We start from the raw sequence: 21,534 nt of genomic DNA, 5'->3' as shown, positions 1-21,534 counted from the left end.
GAGGATTTTCTCACCCCTGTACTGAGGCGATTTTTTCACATTGGCGCTCATCACATTCCTGCATGATTTTTTTTACGTAGCACCCACACACATTATACCTATAGTCTTTTTACTCATTTTAACACATCAATTAAAATGTAACCAAAATGTGGAAAAAAGTTTTTTTGCATTGAAATTTCAAGAAAGTGTAACCAAAGCAAACGTGATGTATTTTTTTAATATATAACCACTACAAACTTGTATTTTGTGGTTCTTGCTTTGGAAATAATTCACTGTTCAAAAATTGCAACCAGCAGTTTCTACGTATCGGTTTTCCCCAAATAAAAATCTACACTTGGAAATAATAATTTTTTAGATCATTTTGCATATTTTCATTGTCTCAATTTAAAGGCTAACAATGTGTAGGAATAATATTGCAGCCCAACAAGGTCTACCATTTTTTTAAATTAGGAATTTTACAGCATTGAATGAGGGGACCATTTTTTTACTTATAATATGGGGAAGATTACTCCCCCATGAGTGGATTTTTTTTTTTTAGCGTGGGCTGTTTAAGTCATTGTCTGGTGATCGCCAGAGAGTACCTAATGAGGGGACACATTGTTTGAAACAAGTGTGTACCCTTGTATGTTTGGGCCACTATGAGAGAGTTAGGACACTATGGGGGAGAAGTAAGAAGAGGTGGTAAGTGCCAAATGCGCTTTAACCAGAGCTATGTGGCACTTACATTGAACATCGGTATATATGAAAGCAGATAACAGATAAAATTCACTTCTCTCTACGTTATCTGCAAACATCTAACGATTTCGGAGAATTTTTCAGATGTTATTTAAAAAATGATAAGCGCACTTTTGTGGCTGATCTGTTTTCCACATATTGGCAGGATCTAACCTATGGCAGCGGGGTGGCTTCTGTGGGGTTCTCAGGCTGCGAGGTCTCATGCATGCACAGTAGACAAGACACAGCACATTAGCACTAGGCTGATGCACTGTGCATCTTGCACGGATCGGAGGCAGTCTCTACCGATCATCTGTGCCGCTAGGGATTGTCATTTTTGTTTTTGAACAGGACCCCCTTCATGCATTGACAATGACATGCGCAGTTTAGGTGTATGTATATGCAAATGGTGATATCCACTCATCATCCACAGCAAAGAGTTTAAAATTATATTTTTCAAAATAAATTCAGATATTTTATTGGAAAAAATGCCTAGGTACTCCTGAGAAGTAATAGATCTCCATTAGTACCCCCACCTCACCGCACCTTAGTAGGAATATACCCTCAGTTGTATAAACACTTCCCCCAGTGTAATAGGTCCCCACTTTGTACTTCCTCCCCCAGTGACCTGTATAATTTTTTTACTCATTTTACACCCCATCCCCCAGGGCCAAAGGGAAATTACCCCCCACCTAATAGTAACTACTGGGGTATTACCCACCTACCTCTCTCCATCACATGCAGAGCACAGTGCAGCGTGTCTCTGGGGGACTGACGACCAGTCCTCCCTGCTGCAGCTGATCTCTGCACTTTTAGAAGCGGCGTATGTGCAATATTGGTGGTCGCGGACCACAACATAATTACCTGTATAGTCATCAAACCAGAGGAAATCTGTTCAGCACATGAGCAAGGGGATAGTTGTGGTAATGCTCCTAGACCAGTTAAAGACTACAGCAAAATATTCACAGTACTATTGGATGCTTTTATACCTATTGAGAAAGTTAGATAATGGTGTTTAACTATGTTTCTCTTTCATCCACTAGGGGACACTAGAGGTGCTTACGCTGGGGTATAGATTCGTGGATAGCTGGAGCTGGCACTAATTAATTCAAAAGTGTGAAGCTCCTCCCCCTCTATTCCCCACCAGCTCTCAGTTTAGAAAATGTGCCCTAGGAGCTGGTCACTACAGGCTGTGCTCCAGCAATACATTTAATTTTATTTATTTATTTTTTATGCATCTTTTACACTACAGGTACCCTTCGCCACCTATATCAAAGGTGGGGTCCGGGTACTGGGCGCCCTGATTTTTTTAATATGAAAATAAAAATCAGGAAGGAGTGCACAGGGCTTATTCTAAAAGCACCTGACAGCTCCTTATCGCCCCAGCAAGCCTTCACACAGCATGAAGCTAAAGAAGAGAAGGCTTTGCTGCATGGAGAGAGAGACTTCAGGGACATGCAGTGAGTAACAGCTGCGCATTCCCCGGCCCCCTACACGCTGCCCGGCGCTGACACAGCTTAATAAGCTGTGTCTGTTGTTATTAGAATAGCGCTTCAGCACGGCTCCCGGCTCTAGCATTCCTCGCTTATGCCCGACAGTGTAGCGCGGAGGGGGAAGGTAATGCCGCTAATAGCAGCCATAATGGGAGCCCTTAGGGCAGTGTTGGCTAACCTTGACACTCCAGCTGTTATGGAACTACATAACCCAGCATGCACTGCTACAGTTTTGATATTAGGGCATGCTAAAACTGTGGCAGGGCATGCTGGGATATATAGTTCCACAACAGCTGGAGTGTCAAGGTTAGCCAACACTGCCTTAGGGCATGTAGAAGGGGGCGGAGCCTTGCCAGCGTGCGCTCTCTCTCTACACGCGGCAGACAGCTGTGTAAAACAGCGTGCCTGCAGTTTTCTTCATTGAATAACTGCATCTCTCCCTGATTCAGGAGGTGTGCAGCATCCAGCAGAAGGCTGGATTCTCTTGCTCCAGGCATCCCTAGACTACAGGATCCTTCACAAAGAGGGCTGTGAGTGCTACTGGGGTGCATTTAGTAAAGAGCAGGGAATTTATTGCTATGGGAGGGTGTCTTCTCTCTTAATCAGCCTTCTGTCTCTGTATACTGTCTGCATCTATACAAGTATACTGTCTCCTTATTTCTGCACTGTCTGTGTGGGTGATGTATAAATGTCTAAGGCTTCTCAAAAGACGTTTGTTTGTTCCAAGTGTAGCAGCAAACAGACCAAGCCACATTTTATGGGCTCCACGTTAGGTGATGCTTGTTGAGTTATGGACATTACTAACTCACCCACCCCTCCATGGGCTGCTGACATGGTAGGTGTTATGACAGAATTAAGGAGGCTCGTAAGTCTCATCCCCCCTGGGTGGCAGGGTTAACCAAGTCTCTAGGCAGCCTGGTACAGGTTAGCCTATGGCCACACCACCCTGAACACGCCCGATCTCGTGGAAGCTAAGCAGGGTCAGGTCTGGTTAGTACTTGGATGGGAGACCGCCTGGGGATACCAGGTGCTGTAGACTTAAAATGGGTACCACTGCTACTATTCCCTTCACTTCCTACTCAGAAGCGTCCTCTTATAACCGTCCTCCAATCAGAGGATTCGTAAGAGGTACTCCTCGCAGCATGAGGATACCGAGGAAGGTGAATTACAGGAAGTTTTGAATGATGTCGGTCAAAACTTAGGATCTACCTCCACGAGGGTGGAACCTCTAATTCTGGCGGCAGGCGGGTCCTTAATGTACCTGAGGATATTGTTCCTGCTTCCAAGGAGTGTGAGTTATTCACTGAACCACCAAAAAGGTCGTCAGTTTTCCCGTTCTCAAAACAACTTCAACAGCAGTTTTCAGTGGCCTGGAAACATCAGGATAAGATGTTCCAAAATTCCTCGTCGGTTTCCGTCATCTATGATGGAAAAGTGGGAAACCCCTACCCTGTTGATGCATCTGTTTCCCGTCTCTCAAAAAAGGCTACGCTTCCAGTATGGGGGGCTACATTGCTGAAGGACTCTTCTGATCATAAGTTGGAGTCAAAGCTAAGGTGTATTTATACTGCAGCAGGGGCTCAGTTTAGACCTACGCTTATTACCGCCTGGGTTAACCAGGCTGTGGTTTGCTGGACTGATCAGTTCATTTCGGGTTTGGATCTACTAGCAAAACACATCCGCAAGTCTGCAGTTTATCTAGGAGAAGCATCCAAGTATATCAGTCAGTTCAATATCCGCTTATGCTATTTCTGGCCGCAGAGTCTTGGCAGGCCGACGTTACCTGGTTGCGTTCTTTGTAGGCCAACGCAGAATGCAAGGATTTACCATTCACTGGTGACATGCTTTTTGGGCCGGCATTAGATGGATATCTTGGGCCACTGGGGGTAAGTCTTCCTTCCTCCCTTCAACGGCTCTGATTCCCAGGTGAACTTACAGAGGACGTTCGTTTCAGTCCTTTAGTGCGCCACAGACCTTTCGTGGTAGATCCCGAGGTGCTCCCACTCAGACAAGGAGTGGTAGAGGTCTACTACATACAGTTGCACGTAGATGGGAACCGATGCCAGCTGAGCAACAGGTGGCATGACGGTCTTCCGTTCCACCTAGGGTCTCCTGCGGTGGGAGCTCGCTTATAGAATTTTCAACAAGTTTGAAACCAAACCTCTTCAGACCCATGGATTCGCAAACTGCTTTCCCTGAGGTACCAAATAAACTTTGAATTCTCCCCTCCAGCTCAGTTCATCACTACGAGTCTGCAAATACCTACGGAAGGTTCTACAAGAGACTAGCCAGTCTCTAATAGTATCGGCTGTGATAGTTCCGGTTCCAGTGAGTCAAGATGGGGTTTTACTCAAACATTTTTGTAGTGCCCAAACCGGATGGTTCGGTCAGACCCATCTTAAACTTCAAGTCCTTAAACCGGTACCTGAAGATGTATCGTTTTAAAATGGAGTCTCTTCAGTCTGTCATAGCAAGCTTAGAACCAACGGAGTTCCTGATATCCCTGGATATCAAAGATGCCTATCTTCATGTTCCAATTTGGGAACCACATCGGGCCTTCCTGCGCTTTGCCATATTGCAAATCACTATCAGTTTCGGGCCTTGCCATTCGGATTATCCTCTATTCCACGCATTTTCACCAAGATTATGTCAGTTATGATTGCTCATCTTCGGTCATCAGGACTGAACATAATTCCTTATTTGGACAAGCTATTAATCAAAGCTCCATCAGAATTCCTTCTCTTGGACCACACCTCACTGGCTTACTGTATCATACTCTAATCACAGCACGGTTGGACAAATCTCATTCCATCCCAGAGACTTCTGTTTCTGGGGATAATTCTGGATACGGCATCACAGAGGATTTTCCTTCCGGAAGACAGAGCCCGGGATATCCGGTTGCTAGTTCAGTTCATTCTCAGACCAAAGAAGGTGTCCATGCTTCTTGGCTTCTTTTGGGGAAGATGATAGCTGCCTTCGAGGCACTATAATTCGAATCGACTGATCTGTTTGAACCCGGCTACCAGGGTAGCTCTCCTCTGGTGAACGCAATCCGGCAATCTCTTAGCAGTGGTCCTCGACTATCAATTTCAGGGTAGTTGGCCTTCTCTGGAACAACGGTGGCCCATAAAGGTGTTGGAACTCAGAGCGTTTTCCAATGCTCTCATAGAAGCAACACAGTTCTGACGTCTCTTCTGGTAAGAGTTCAGTCAGACAGTGCGACAGCCGTTGCATACATCAACCGCCTGGGCGTGACTCGTAGTTGCATGGCAAGTAACTCAGATTCTCAGGTGGGCTGAGAGTCAGTCGGCGATCCTGTCGGCAGTTTTCTTCCCGAGAGTAGACAACTGGGAAGCAGATTACCTGAGTCGTCAGGATATCCATCCCGGGGGATGGAAGCTTCACCTAGACGTGTTTCAGGCTCTAGTATGGTGCTGGGGGTCATTCTCGGGCGGATCTTATAGCGTCTCGATTAAATCATCAGCTCCCGGTATACGTGTCACGGACTCTGGATCCACAGGCGGAGGTGGTCAACGCTCTGACAGTGCCGTGGACTTACAACTTCGTTACCGGTTTCCTCCAATTACACTTCTTCCTCATATACTAAAAATAAAACACGAGTCGGCCTCACTCATTCTCGTGGCTACGAAATGGCCTTGGTGTAGTTGGTTTTCGGACCTCCGGACCTTCTGTTGCAGGGTCTTTTCGCACACCCCAACTTAGCACAGCTGTGTTGATGGGGTGGCTCTTGAGACCAATATTTTAAGATGCAGAGGCATCCCAGACTCTATTATTCCCAACATGCTTTGCGCCAGAAAGCCTGTTTCGGCTGCGCATTATCATAGCATCTGGCGATCTTATATTTCATGGTGTTCCGGTCGGAGCCTTCTGTCTAGGAGTTATCGATTATCCCTGTTTTTGTTTCTTCTCCAGAGGGGATTAGATTCTGGCCTTCACCTTGGAACTCTAAAAGGGCAGGTTTCTGCTCTTTCCATTTTCTTTCAAGGAAAATTGGCTCTCATTCCTGTGTGCAGACGTTCCTTCAGGGGATCTTGCATGTGCAGCCTCCTTTTGTGCCTCCAATAGCACCCTGTTATTTGATCTTGGTACTCTGGTCTTTTCAGTCTTCCATGTTTGAACCCTTGGAGGAGGTTGATATTAAGTTTTTGCCTTGGAAGACGGTACTCCTCCTCACTTTGGGCTTCAGCTCACAGCCTCGGAATTGGGGGTTCTGTCCTATAAGCTTCCTTACCTTGTGTTTCATGAGGGTGGGGCGGAACTCAGGACAGTAGCCGCTTTCCTTCCTAAGGTGGTGTCGGCTTTCCACATAAACCAACCTATTGTGGTGCCTTCTTTCGTAGAGGATTCAGGTGTTCCTTCTACCCTGGTGGTTGTTCGAGTTTTTCACATTTGTTTCTTGGACGGCGTCCCTCCGCAGACCGGAGGCTCTTTCTGTCCTCTATGATGATGTTCGGAGGGCTTAGCCAGCTTCCAAAACAGACGTTGGCTCGTTGGTTTATACTGACTATCCGTCAGGCTTATGTCAACAATGAGTCGGCCTCCTTGGTTTTTATTCGGCTCCTTCCACACGTTCTGTGGGTGCGTCGCGGGCGGCCGTTAGAGGTGCCTCCACCTTGTAATTGTGCTGTGAGACCACTTGGTCTTCTGTTCACACGTTTGTGAAGTTTTACAGATTTTATACGTTTGCGGCTTCAGCATCAAGTTTTGGTCGCCTTGTTCTGCAGGTTTCCTCAGAGCGCTCCCGCCCGTAGGGAAAACTTTGGGACGTCCCCAGCGTAAGCACCTCCAGTGTCCCCTAGTGGATGAAAGAGAAAATGGGATTTTGGTACTTACCGGTAAATCCTTTTCTCTGATTCCACAAGGGACACTGGACGCCCACCTCAGCGCTCTTCGCCTGCCTGTTAGTTCCGTATGTTGTATGGTTTTGTTGTTGTGTGATATTTCTCCTTTTCACTCCTATTGTTCTCCATCTCCTCTCGGTCTTCATTTTCTAAACTGAGGGCTGGTGGGGAATAGAGGGGGAGGAGCTTCACACTTTTGAATTAATTAGTGCCAGCTCCAGCTATCCACGCCTCTATACTCCAGCGTAAGCACCTCCAGTGTCCCCCCCCCCTGTGGAATCAGAGAAAAGGATTTACCGGTAAGTACCAAAATCCCATTTTTGTTATTTAACAATGTCTTGGAATTGCTAGTATTGTATTTCTGTCTTTTAACTAATTTATACATTTCTTTTACTGAAAAACTTCTTTATGTGGATTTGTATTTAAGTGTTTAGCATTATCTTTATGTTCCAAAATATTACACCGGTCACAACTTTTCATTCATTTAAAGGTCTGGAAATTGGAGGATACAAATACTGCAACAGCTACCACAGCCAGCTCCCCACAAGACTCTCCTGCGACCTCCGAATCTCTCTGCACCACACATGATCCTCCGTACAATGACTGTACTCTGAGAGCAAAGAGCGTCACGTCAGAAGCAGGATGGCAACAGGCGTGTAGTGAGAGTACAGAGCCCCCACTGGGAAGCTGACACCACACTGACTGCAGCATATCCTCCCTCTAGGAATGAAGGCCTAATACTGTACATAGGAGACTCAGGAAAACACATTAATGTCGTAAAGAGAATACTTGTTACATCAGATGGAAGAAGAGGACCCTAAAGTCAATGGAGGTGCAGAGAGAGTTACCATCAACAAGAATAAAGCTGATATGCTAGGGCTGGAGGACTGAAATATGAGCTGCAACAAAGCCTACAATACAAGTCTGGCATGATGAGTTGCTGGGAGATAGAAGTACTGTACAAGACTCTGGGTTAACAAACTGAAGGCAAAGTAGAAAGAGCTTTGCCGATAACTTACAGCAGACAACCAGCGTTACGTGATGACCACTTAGCTCTCCCTTTTCCCAATGTTTGGATTATATACATCCTTCTGTTCTGACTCCAGAGTCACCATTTCTGACTTCATTTCTTTCTTTTATTTTGCTGTTACTCCTCCAGGTTGTTTCTGTTATGCTTCCTGCCTTCAGGCCTCCTCCACCATAGAGAGAGGCATAGATAGTACTAGAAATAGAGAATTGGTGATGCCATTGGTGAGACTGTGATCAGTTGTGGAGCAGATGCTGAGTGTAATGCGTATTTGTATCTAAATGCAAAGACAAATAATGCATTCACTACAAATCTACTTTTGCTTGTACATGTATATACTAAGGCCCGTATTTAAATAGTTTCGCACCGCAATACTTTTTTGCCTGCCGTGCTTTTTGCTTACATCGCGTATTTTAGCCATGGAAACTTATCACGCACGTCTCCAAGATTCACCCTATTCAATTCCAAAAGACGCAAACCAGGCGAAAGTGCTGACAGAATTGGGGAAATCAGCCTGACACCCCCTAAAAGATGCACTAACATTGGGGATAAATGTACATGCCCCCGAATAGCCCTAATAAAGCTATTTGGGGTACTTAAGGTGTGTCAATTTCTTCTAATTAGCGTCTTTGTACAAGTGGTGAAGAATGGCATTAAGCAGAGGGTTTTTTTGTGAAAATAAGTAGTCCTATCAAATTTGGTGAACCTGAAAATGGGTGCAAGCATGGTTTAAAGTCGAAAAAGTTAAAAAAAACGTAAAAACCGCACCTGAAGCAAGCACCTGCAATCCAAAAAACACCTCACCCCTACTTGCAGAGCCCCCAAAAGTCTATTTCGCTAGTTTTTAAGTTTGTACCCCCACTTCGCACTTTTTTGCCCCCCTTTTCAAAGTGCTTTTTTGGGGTGTTCCTCTTTTTTTTTTTTGACACAGTTATCTTTTGGGGAGCTGTCCCAAGGGTGCTGAGTGGTTTCCCCACCCTTGCACCCCAAAATAGCGATTTTGAACTTTTTTTCTCCACCTATTCATAGGCAAATCTTTTTCGCATATTACATTGTATTGCGTTTTCGCGTACTCGAAAAGTGTTTGCAATTGAATATGGAGATAAGTTTCCGCCTGGCGAAAAAAGTCGCAATCGATGATACTTATTTGCGGATTCCGGGTTTTCGCAGCTAATTGAATACAGGCCTCAGTTGCAAACAAATCACAAGATGCATGCAAGTCTACACCAGTAGGATAAACCTCAGCTATAATCACATACATCTCATCTTATTTCTTTCATTTTTTGCTTTAATAGCAAAATACACATTTGTCATTAGGTATAAATACAATTTAAAAAGCCTATTGAATATAGCGTGTACTGTAAATCTCCCACCATTGTACACCATACTTGCCAACTCTACCTCATTGTCAGGGAGACTCCCTGAAATAGCAGCAATCTCCCTATCTCCCTGAAGAGTCTACCAATCTCCCTCATTTCACCTTTCCCCCATTATGACACTGTTATATAAAAGAAAAACCAGAGATATATACATTCAAATGGGATCATTAGTATAATATCCCTGCATTGGTTATAAGGCACAATGATCCCAATGGTTACATGTATTTTCTGAGAAGTATCAGTGTGTTTTCATCAACAAGAAGATCTTACTAACTGCTTTGGGGCTCATTTACATGTGTATGTAAATCAATTTTATGACACACCCCTCAGATGTAGCAGTACACGCCCACTTTACCGCCACAGGTGTTGCTATCACAATCTCCCTGAAATGCTTTTTCAAAAGTAGGCAAGTGTGGTGTACACAAAAAAAGTCTGCAAAAATACGCTCACAAAATCATATAATATAGGCAAGATAAAGAAAGAAAGCATTAGCTTCAGTGGTGATCTACAGTAAGCAGCAGCTAGCACATGTCATTGTCATTTGCACTAGCCAAACCTGCAATAGATACGGCTTTGATAAGGATATATATGTCTATATCCAGGTTTGCAAAGGTAACAGCTTTCCTGTCCTGCTTCTCCTGCTACACGTGAGCACCAGTGTCAGGTTCCAGCAAACTCTGTATATGCCTGTAGAACCAATTTGCATATTGTATGCTACAGTCACTGGTTTATTTAAATCCAATCCTGCATCAGCCCTAATGTCTCTAGAAGGACATAAATTAGAGAATGTGCAGAGAAGGGCATGTAAAATGGTGCATGGACCTGATCAGAAACTTACCAGGAAAGGCTAATGGTTGTAAACATGTATAACTTGGAGTAGACAACGGGGAGGGGGATATTATAGTAGCTTTAAATATATCAAGAGTTTAACAAGGTGCAGGAGGGACGCATTCAGCAGAGTAGGAGAGTTACTAGAACAAGAGGACATGCTCTGAAACTGGACAACAATGGGTTTCAGGGAAAATGACTTCACTAAAATCATAGTGGATATGTGGGGTAGCCTCCCAACAGAGGTGTTAGAGGATGTTGAAAATTGTGTGGTAGGCAGAAGGTTATCCGACATGTGAAAAATAAACCCTAAAGCTGGGTACGATTTAGCCGACTCTGACGCATCGGAATGACAAATCGTTAATATTGTGTATGCACTACATTGTGTAGTGCGCGCTCCTGTGGGGTCGTCAGCCGCATCGCCTGATCTTTTTAACATGCTGTAAAATCAGACGATACGGCTGACGATCCAATGCAGTGCTATGCGGTGGGGGCTGGCATATCGGGTGGTCGGACAACGGATCGCCCAGTGTGTATGGACCACCCGATATGTCGGCCCATCTGCATCTGGGACGTGTGTTGCATCGCTGGGTACACACGTCGTTTAGTGTGTACCCAGCTTAAGGATCAAATAGAACCCAGAGATCTCAATCTAATTCCCCTTACTTTGCCTAGCTCCTTTTCTCATGTCACAGGCCGCTCGCTTCACTGCCTTTACTGTATTTTCGTCTCCTTTCTGCCATCCACTGTTATGGACTCTGGCCCTGATTCAGAGACGGACGCTCTGAAAGAGCGCTCGCTCTGAATCTGGGCGTTTTTTTTTTTTTATGTGCGGCCTCCTGCTGGCCGCTCGCATAGCTGTGGGTGACCTCCCACAGCTATAGTGAGCGGCCAGGATGATGGTCGCGATGGCCAAGACCATCGAGATCATCGGGCTTGCGATGAGACCCTTGTGGTAGGGTCTCGTGGCCGCAAGCCCCAGAGAGCTTCTGGCTCTAATAGAGCCGGAAGCTCTCCCACTGACATCACTGGTGATGTCAGTGGCACCGCCCCCAAACGGCAGGCGTTCCTTCAGGAACGCCTCCGTTTGGCCAGCCACCCCCCCTGCCCACCTAAAAAACTGGGAGAGCTGTCAATCACCATCGACAGCTCTCCCCCTTTGGTGCGAGACCCGGAGCGACGGAGCACCCGTCGCTAGCCGGGTCTCGCGCATGCGCACGACGGAGCCGGCTCCGTCGTGCGCATGCCCAGTGGGCAAACATCGACCCGGTAGCGCTCGCGACCGGGTCTGAATCAGGCCCTCTCTTCCGATCCTTTTGTTATGTAAGTACTGTACTAGACTCTCTGGGGATCATGAGGCAGAGGAGTGATGAGTAACAATCTCTCTTAGTAGATAACAAGATTTCACAGTAATTATTATTATAAAGATCAGGACTTGTGGTCATAGATTTACCTCAATTACTTTTTCATCCACTTACTGCTTATCCCCCTTCCTTTCATCTCATCTTACATGGGAAATGATAGCCTGCTATGTGAGGGTGCCTGCAGGAATATCATCTGGAGACCTAGTAAGTGCTGAGAACTGTCCAGAAATCAATGATTCAGTTCCTTGTGGTATTAGAGTGCCCGTAATGAACATCTAAGCACAAGTAATAACTTCTAGACGTCACAATGGCTATGTCTGCTTTCTATTTTCTAGGATTACACCCGACATTTGAAGTTATAAGAATAGAAGCTGACAATTCGTGGAGCACCTCAATGTACAGTGTGATAGTAAAGAGAACATTATTAAAAAAAAAAAAAAAAAAGATGAGTAAAGGAAAGAATTAATGAAAGCATTTTGGATAAATTTACATATGCAGTGTTATACGGCATCTTAATAATAATTCAACTTTCCTTTTTTTTTTTGCTTTAAAAAAAAGGCAAGTAACTGTGCTTCTTGGTAAAACCGTGCTGCAATGCAGGTGGGTCAGATGTAAAATGTGCCCCATACATCTACAGGGCAGTCTGCCAATTCCCTGATCGAACCGGAACCACCAGAGGCCATTGATGGTTGCCAATCCGTCGGGGAATCACTGAAATTCTACATGTTAAAAATGCCCGATTTGTTGATCACAATCATACAGTATATTGATCATGATCGGCAAATCATTGAAATCCAACATTTTGCCCCAATCAATCGTAAATATATGGGGGCCTTTAGATGTAAGAGAATCGTGTCCAAACTGAAATCTAAATTGCAATGTAAAATACAGCTGTCCAACATTTGTGGGCTGCATGCAAAAGCAGCCAGTATTTACCCTGCATGCACAAAATAATGTACTTGCACCCCCTTGCATTGCAATATGGTCTGTTCCAGGTGCTTTTTTTTTGCTTTGCTTCCAACTCAGATTCAGGGCCTGATTCAGAGACGGTTGGTAATGCAGCCTCACTGGAAGCCGCTCTCAATAGGGGTTGCAGAATATGCAAATGTTATTTTCTATACTGTCTTTCATTAGTATGAAAGTCTTTATTGTATTCACTGTTTCTAAACACCTCTTTATATATATACTATCTATAAGTTTGACTACATACTGAATGTTCTTAAGGTGCCCATCCACTAGAAGACATGAAAACGACTGCACGATTACGACATTGTAATCGTGCAGTCGTTTGTCATTCTGAGATGTCCCTACACTGAGCGAGCAGTCGTTCAGTGTAGGCTCATCAATCATCTGCAAACATGCACAACCTGACGTTATCATCAGAATGTACAACATGTTTGCCCAATGATAGATGTCTAAATGACCAGCGGGTGTGTGCATCGCTGGTCGATGGAGACATTTTTGCAAACGATTTATGAACGACAACGATATAGTAATTGTTCAATCACTCATTTTAATCGTCTAGTGGATGGGTTCCTTTAGTGCATGTCTTGTAATTGGATCAAACTAAAATCATATGTGGGCGATCTATATGAGACAGTATAGGGTGGTCCCAAGCCCAATTACTGCATAGTCAGCCCTATGATGTGGCAATCATTGTTAACCATCCCCCTTCTCTTTTAGCAGTTATCCACTCCCTCTCTTTTCATTTCAATGAAGTCTTGTTTAAAGACACAGTGTGCACTATATTACAAAATAAAAAATGAATATCACATATGACCAACATTCAAATGGTATATTTATTGTAAATGTAGTTTGTTGACTATTCTAGGTCCGGGTTAATATATACTGTGCTTCTGTATATAATATGAGCATGCTGTGCATATATTAAAAATGTGATGTACAGATGTGTCTTCACTCGTCTTTGCCGCAGTCGCGCCAAACTGCTCCTCTCGGCACGCCTGGTCCCGTTAGACTCTGCTAGCACCAGGCTTTTTTATTTTTGCATGTTTTTGTGCCAAAAAGCTTCTTAGTTGCAATGCGATGCAACTAGGACACACCAGGAGACTGTGCTGACTAATATGATATGTGAGTGACACTTGTATATCTGTGTGTGAGTGACTCTCTGCGTCAGCATAAGAAGTGCTATGATGCAGCGGCCGCAGATTTTTCCCACTAAAAATTCCATTTACAGACTCAGGGCCTAATTCACGTCAGTGCACTGCTGAATGCAGATTACCGACGATTGGGAATCTGCGCAGGCGCTAGACCCATTCTGCGCATGTGCACAATGGTTCTGCGAGCCCGCATGTAAACTAGCAGCAGACTGTCAGTGATTGATGGTCTGCTGCCGTTTGGGGGCAGGGAGGGGGCCACGACAGCCTCCGTTAACCGAAACGGAGGCATGACGCGGCCGTTGGGGGGGAGGGAAGAGGATCGCCATCAGTTGACAGAGATTTCCTGGCCTCTTCCTCACAGCTGCGGCAGCTAGCTGTGTGACCCCATGGGTCAACTTAGCTGGCCGATGTTCCACAGAGTATCCGATGCTGCGTTGGACAACGCAGCTCGGATACGTAATGCAGCAGGAGGCGTGATGGCTAGAGCTGCATTACCATATCAGCACAGACGGAATAGCTAAGCTGCTTGTGAGCAGCTTAGCTATTCTGTCTGAAGCAGAATCAGGGCCTCAGTTGCACACAGATATACAAGTGTCGCATGTCAAATTAATCAGTTTAGTCTTCTGGTGCGTCCTAGTTGCATCACATTGCTACTTAGAGGATTTTCATCAACAAAAGGCTCCAACGCTAGCAGAGCTGCACAGGACCTGGTGGCTCACTGACGCAGGCATATTGCGCTGCATGGTGTATTGAGGCTAGATGAGCAAGGACACATCTGTAACTTTGGATAAAAAAAAAAAAAAAAGTGAAATGGCAGTTCCAGCTTTCCTGTACCCCACTTTGGTGAGAAAAATTGCCCAACAAACATCTTTATTGTATATACAATTTTTTTATTTGACTTTAAAAGCTGGTTACAGGCTTATTACTACTCATGGCATTGGGTTTCTGGGAGTCCTAATTGCAAACATTGTACTTGACACATAGTTGGAAGTAAATCAGGCATATGCTGTTTTGCACGCACGTAAAAAAAACTGAATATTCCCCCATATGCAGAGTTGTATGTATTGTGCAGTGCGCTCGCCCCCTAGCTGTATGGAAAGTTTGCTACAAGTCATCATTTTCAGTGCACACTTGCACTCTGCTAGGGGAATGGGATTGAAATGCGGTTCAAATCCCGACAGTGTTAGCCCGACGTGGAGGAAATCCCGACAGTGGAGGTAAGTAATTAACCCCTCTCTCCCCCTAACCTTAACCCTCCCTTAGGGGTGCCTAACCCTAACCTCCCCCCCTAGTGCCTAAACCTAACCCCACCTTTCCCTAGCCTAACCCTCCCCAGGGGGGTGCCTAACCCTAAATCCCCCCCGGGGGTCCCTAAACCTAACCGCCATCCCTGGCTACATTGCTACTTACCTCCAGCGCTGAACGATTGGTCCTGTATCCTGTCGGGGTCCCTGCGTCGGGATTAACATAGGCTTCTGTATTTCGACTAGGGGTGTGCACCGGCCACTTTTCGTGTTTTGTGTTTTGGTTTTGGATCTGGATCTTTCTTCGTGTTTTGGATCTGGATTGGTTTTGCCAAAACCACCCTTCCGTGTTTTGGGTTCTGGGTTTTGTGTTTTGGATCTGTATTTTTTAGAAAAAAAAACTGCTAAAATCACAGAATTTGTGGGTTTTTCTGCTCCTATTCAATTATTAACCTCAATAACCTTCATTTCCTCTCATTTCCAGTCTATTCTGAACACCTCACAATATTGTTTTTATGGCCAAAAGGTTGCACCGAGGTAGCTGGATGACTATGCTAAGCGACACGAGTGGGCGGCACAAACACGTGGCCCATCTAGGAGTGACACTGCAGTGGCAGACAGGATGGCAGTTTGAAAAACTAGGCCCCAAACAGTACATACTGCAAAGAAAAAAAAGAGGTGCAAGATGGAATTGTCCTTGGGCCCTCCCACCCACCCTTATGGTTGTATAAACAGGACATGCACACTTTAACAAACCAATCATTTCAGCGCCAGGGTCTGCCACATGACTGTGGCTGAAATGATTGGTTCGTTTGGGCCCCCACAAAACAAGCTGGCAATTAATGTGTCCCTGCACAAACTGGCTCTACGGAGGCAAGATGTCGTCCTCATCCTCCTCATCCACCGATTCCTTGGATAAAACAGGAAAAAGGGATTTAGGTGTCCCTGGACTGCTTACAGTCTTACCCAAAGTTTGTGAACTTGACAGTAACTTTTTATGAATGCGCTGCAGGTGACGTATAAGGGAGGATGTTCCTAGGTGGTTAACGTCCCTACCCCTACTTATTTCACCTTTACATATGGTACATATGGCAAGACAGTTGTTGTCCGGATTTGGATAGAAATATTGCCAGACCAAAGAGGTGGAATGTTTGGTCTTCTGCCCAGGCATGACCGCGATGGGCTTTTTCATCCCACGGACAACAACTGTCTCCCCCGGAGCCTGATTTAAACAAACCACATCACCATCAGAATCCTCCTCGCCAACTTCCTCCTCAGCGCCAGCTACACCAGCATCCCCATCCTGTTGTACTTCAACAGTGACATCTTCAATTTGCATATCAGCAAGTGGACTGTGGGTGCTCCTTTCAGCACTTGCAGGGGGCGTGCAAATAGTGGAAAGAGCCACCTCTTCCCGTCCAGTGCTGGGAAGGTCAGGCATCGCAACCGCCACCACACTTGGACTCTCCTTGGGGATTTGTGATATCTTCTTAGAACGCACAGTTCTTTGCTGTGCTTTTGCCAGCTTAACTCGTTTGATTTTTTTAGCGGGAGGAGGGCTTCCATCGTCATGTGAAGCTGAACCACTAGTCATGAACATACAAGTCATACTACTATGACACACACTAGTCATAGGGAAAGACCTTAGCCGTTCCTTGCCACTCCGTGTCATAAATGGCATATTGGCAAGTTTACGTTCTCTTCAGATGATTTAAATGTTTTTTTTAAGGTCATTTTCCTGAACTTTGTCATTTGGGATTGTATGTGGCCTCTACTATGACATTGGGCATCGGCCTTGGCAGACGACGTTGATGGCATGTTATCGTCTATGTCATGACTAGTGGCAGCAGCTTCAGCACTAGGAGGAAGTGGTTCTTGATCTTTCCCTATTTTATTTTTATCGGAGAAAGTTTGGTCCTCCATTTATGTTATATTGATTTGATATATACGTGCGGCTAAGGCGCACACAAACACAGAAAATATTTTTTTATTTTTGCTGGAGAGTAGTGCACTTTGTGGGTTACACCACCCTTTAAGAAATGAGCCAGCCGGCTCTTTACTTATGGGACACAGGCGCACGCTTGGCGCTGCTCCTTTGTTGATGCACGTGCAGCCACAGTGCACACAATTCACAAACACAGAAAATATTTTTTTTATTTTGTTTGGAGTGTACTTTGGGGGTTACAGCACCCTTTAACGGTCAAGCCAGCCGGCCCTTTACTTATGACACAGGCGCACGCTTGGCACTACTTTGTTGATGCACGTGCGACTACTGCGCACACAATTCACAAACACAGAAAATATTTTTGATTTTGTTTGGAGTGTACTTTGGGGGTTACAGCACCCTTTAAAGGACAAGCCAGCCGGCCCTTTACTTATGGGACACAGGCGCACACTTGGCGCTGCTCCTTTGTTGATGCACGTGCAGCCACAGTGCACACAATTCACAAACACAGAAAATATATATTTTTTTTGTTTGGAGTGTACTTTGGGGGTTACAGCACCCTTTAACGGACAAGCCAGCCTGCCCTTTACTAATGGGACACAGGCGCACGCTTGGCGCTGCTCCTTTGTTGATGCACGTGCAGCCACAGTGCACACATTCACAAACACAGAAAAAATATTATTTTTTTTTGCACTTGGGGGGAGCACCCCTGATGGACAGAGCAACCCCTGGACAACACTACAGCACCCCTTTAGGACTGGGACACTGCACAGGACTTTGGAGTGGACACAGCCCCTATGGACAACTGACTGCACAACACAGTCCAGCCAGCCCCTATGGACTTTGAAGGAGTGGACACAGCTCCTATGGACAACAGCAGCACAGCGCAGCACAGCACAACACTACACTGCACTGCACTACACTACACTACACTACACAGCCCAGCCAGCCCTAACTCCCACCCTCCCTCTTCACTGTCCACAGCCGAGTGAGAAAATGGCGCCGACGCGGGTACCTTATATAGGATCCAAAACCCGCGAGACCCGGAAGGCGGGATGATGACGTTTTGCCTCGATTTCAGATCCGAGTCAGGCAGGAAAAGTCGAGCCTGACTCGCATCGGCCTCGGATCGGGGGGGCTCGGGGGGGTTCGGATTTCAAAAATCCGAACCCGCTCACCCCTAATTTCGACGCCTATGTTCAATCTCCTGCCGGAATTGTAGTGTCGGGATTGAAACCGGCAGCCGCATAACTACATCCCCTGCTAGGTACAGAAGTTACCACTGGAACCAGGCTTGTATGACTCTACATCACCCTCAGGTGCAGAGCATGCGCAGTGTGAGCTGCAGGTATATTTACAACTCTGCATTGGACCAATTGTGGTTAAGAGTAATGATGTTTGGGGGTAATGGTATTGGGCGGGATGTACTAAGGTTGTGGTGACCATTCCACCAGTCACCGCAACCTTACTAATCACATATGTAGTTATGTACTAACATATGCGATTAGTATCGCAAAGGACAGCTCTTGCAATAAGAGCTGCCCTTTGCGAAATAGCCGACGCCGGGTGACGGGGTCTTCGTGGAACCCCGTCCCCTCCAAGCCCCGGTAGCTTCCTGCTGGTCACAAGTGCAGGAAGGCCTGGGCTCCTCCTCCTCCTCCCCCCTGCACCCGGAAGATTAGCAGGAGGCGGGTGACCCAGGAGGAGCGAGGGCTGGCGACAATGGAATGCAGGTGAGTGGGGGCCAGCACTGGGCGACGGCGAGGCGTCAAAACCATCGGGAGCGGGGTGCGGTAAGAAGCCCATAGGCTTCTATAGGGTAACGCCAGGTTTTTCTGGCGTTACCCTCCGTGCCGAAAAAAGGGTGGCCAGGGCTTAGTACATATGGATATGCAGTAAAAACCCCGAAAACTGGGTTTGTACCGCATTTTCCCTTTAGTACATCCCGCCCATTGTCTGCTATAGATTATTTATTAATAATTTAGCTTTGTGGTGAAAATTTTAAACATTAACCCGAGTCCTCTTGCTTTCTCTTCTGAAACTGTAATAAGGGTACATTTACTATACTGTACTTTACTCAACCCTCTGATGTTGCTTTTACACTCTAATAATGTAATGCCTCATACAGACTGATCGGCCAGTGGAACCATTTTTATTCTCAAGGTATACCTGATTCAGCCTACTTTCTAGATACAGGACGTCCTTTAGAGTTGGATAAAAACGCAAGTTTCATCTTTTTTTTAGGCCTCAACTTGCTCTTCTTGCAGTGCAGAAAACTTGCAGCTGTTTACAACAAGGGGCCAGGACAGGTTGGAGGGGATGGTTAAACATGGCCAAGCTCAGTAAAAGGGGCATATTGATACAAATTCCAGCAAAATGGCCCCCAAAAAGAACACAATTAGGCCAGTTTGGAGAGACTAGACTTGTGGGTGCTAAAATCCTTGTGCTAGTTGTAGGCTGATTATGGCGGCTGAAAGCCACATATGACTGAACAAATGCATCGAAGTCACCAATTATTGCAAATGAAGTTAAAGTGCTGCAAATGTGTTGTACAAAATGAAAGTATGTTTTCTTCTCTGTGTGGGAAGAGTAAAAAATAAATGTTATATTTGCGCCTTGTTCGATTAGCATCTCACATGCTCTGATCAAAACTGAGGCCCTGATTCAGAGCCGGACGCACAGCTATAGCAAGCGGCCAAAATGATGGTCACGATGGTCAAGACCATCGCGACCATCGGGCTTGCGACGAGACCCTGCGGTAGGGTCTCGCTGCCGCAAGCCCTGGAGTGCTTTAGGCTCTATCAGAGCCAAAAGCACTCCCACTCAGTGGGGCCAGCCCCAGACGGTAGGCGTTCCCATGGGAACGCCTCCGTCTGGGCAGCCACGCCCACCAAAGGGGGCGTGCTGTCAATCACCATCGACAGCATGCCCCCTTTGGTGCGAGACCCATAACGACGGCTTGGCCGCCGTTATTCGGGTCTCGCGCATGTGCATGACGGAGCAGCCTCCGTCGTGCACATGCGCACTTGGGCAACATCGACCCGCTTGCGAGCGCTCAGTGCTCGCGAGCAGGTCTGAATCAGGCCCAGAGTACTTACTATCTGCATTATTTGCTCCTGTTACTGGCATGGGGAGGGAGAGACATTTTACTGCCTATGGAAAGTTGGTAATATTTTGCGTCTGTGGCCAACTCACAAAAGGTAGCTAAATGCGCTTTTTTTTTCAGACTCATTTTGCAATTCCGTTTTTGTCAAACTCCGAATAAGGTCCACAATTTCAACAGAATCTATTATATTCATTAAAAAAAAATGTGAGATCATTGTCTTCAGTAAGAGAAGAAATGCCTAAGATGATATCGGACCCCCACAGCTCAGGTAAGGTGGAGCGAGAATAGAGGTTACATTTTAAATTTTTCCAATCAAAAGGTAAAACCATAAAATAATTTCCAGATTTATCAGCTTTTCCAGTAAGCCTTGCAGCTCTATCTGTGTCAAATGGCTAAATCTGTATTCTTGATTAGGCCTACAGTGTATTACATTTATTTGCATTTTGACAGATAGAATCTATAGTAATGCCTGGAAGAGGGGAATGTGTTTGAAATCTTTTAACTTGTTTTTCAGTGAGATCAGAACTCCTGTTGTAGTTGATTTTTTTTTTCACCTTGAAGCAACAGTCATGCTTAATCCACTTTAAAATGGATTGGACACGTTGCTAATTAGTGTACTGAACCACAATTCAAATAGAAACACATTATGTAATGTTAGATGCATTTATTCCCGAATGTAAGTAAGAAAAAATGCATGCATAAAAAAGTGCATCTACATATGTACAGTCAGACATATCTCAAGATGTGCCCAGCTGTACATCACTAGCATATGTGATAACAAGTGTGTATACTTGAATGAGACATTAGCGTAAAGCTGTGGCTTGACATTGTTAATAGATGGTAAATATGCATTAGCCTCTTTGCATACAATATTATAATGTTATAGACTGTCTTGTAAAATAGTTTTTTGACTGTTATTAGTAAATAAGGGGTCTATGTAATAAGCTTTGGAGAGACATAAAATGGACGGAGAAAAAGTACCAACCAATCGGCTACTGTCACTTTACAGGCTGTATTTGAAAAATGACAATTAGGAGCTAATTGGTTGGTACTTTATCTCCATCTACTTTAGCTTTCTCCAAGGCCTAGGGCCTGATTCCGAGATGGACGGAATTGCAAAGCTGCGCATAAGCGGCTGTGCAATTCCGTCCATCTTAAATGCAATTAAGCAGGAGGTGTCTGTAGCAAATAGACCCCTCCTTGCTGCATCTGCAATTCCAGCCCTGCGACCAAGGTCACAGCCTGGGATCGCAATCACAAGCAAGCTGAAGCTTACCGCAGCCTGACCAGGTCCTGGCAGCTTGCACCAGCATCCACCGACGCAGACTCTGGCCTTGTCTCTCCCAGAAAAACAGGGGTGGCACACCCGTCTCTGGAAACGCTGCCCAGGAATGCCCCCACTCCGGCTCCCAAACGCTGCAGCCTGTCTATCAGGTTGCGGCTGGAAGGCACTGC

Source organism: Taudactylus pleione, unplaced genomic scaffold, assembly GCF_031769625.1.
Source record: "Taudactylus pleione unplaced genomic scaffold, aTauple2 ptg002543l, whole genome shotgun sequence".
Classification (NCBI taxonomy): Eukaryota; Metazoa; Chordata; class Amphibia; order Anura; family Myobatrachidae; genus Taudactylus; species Taudactylus pleione.
Note: the sequence above shows the minus strand (reverse complement) of the source record.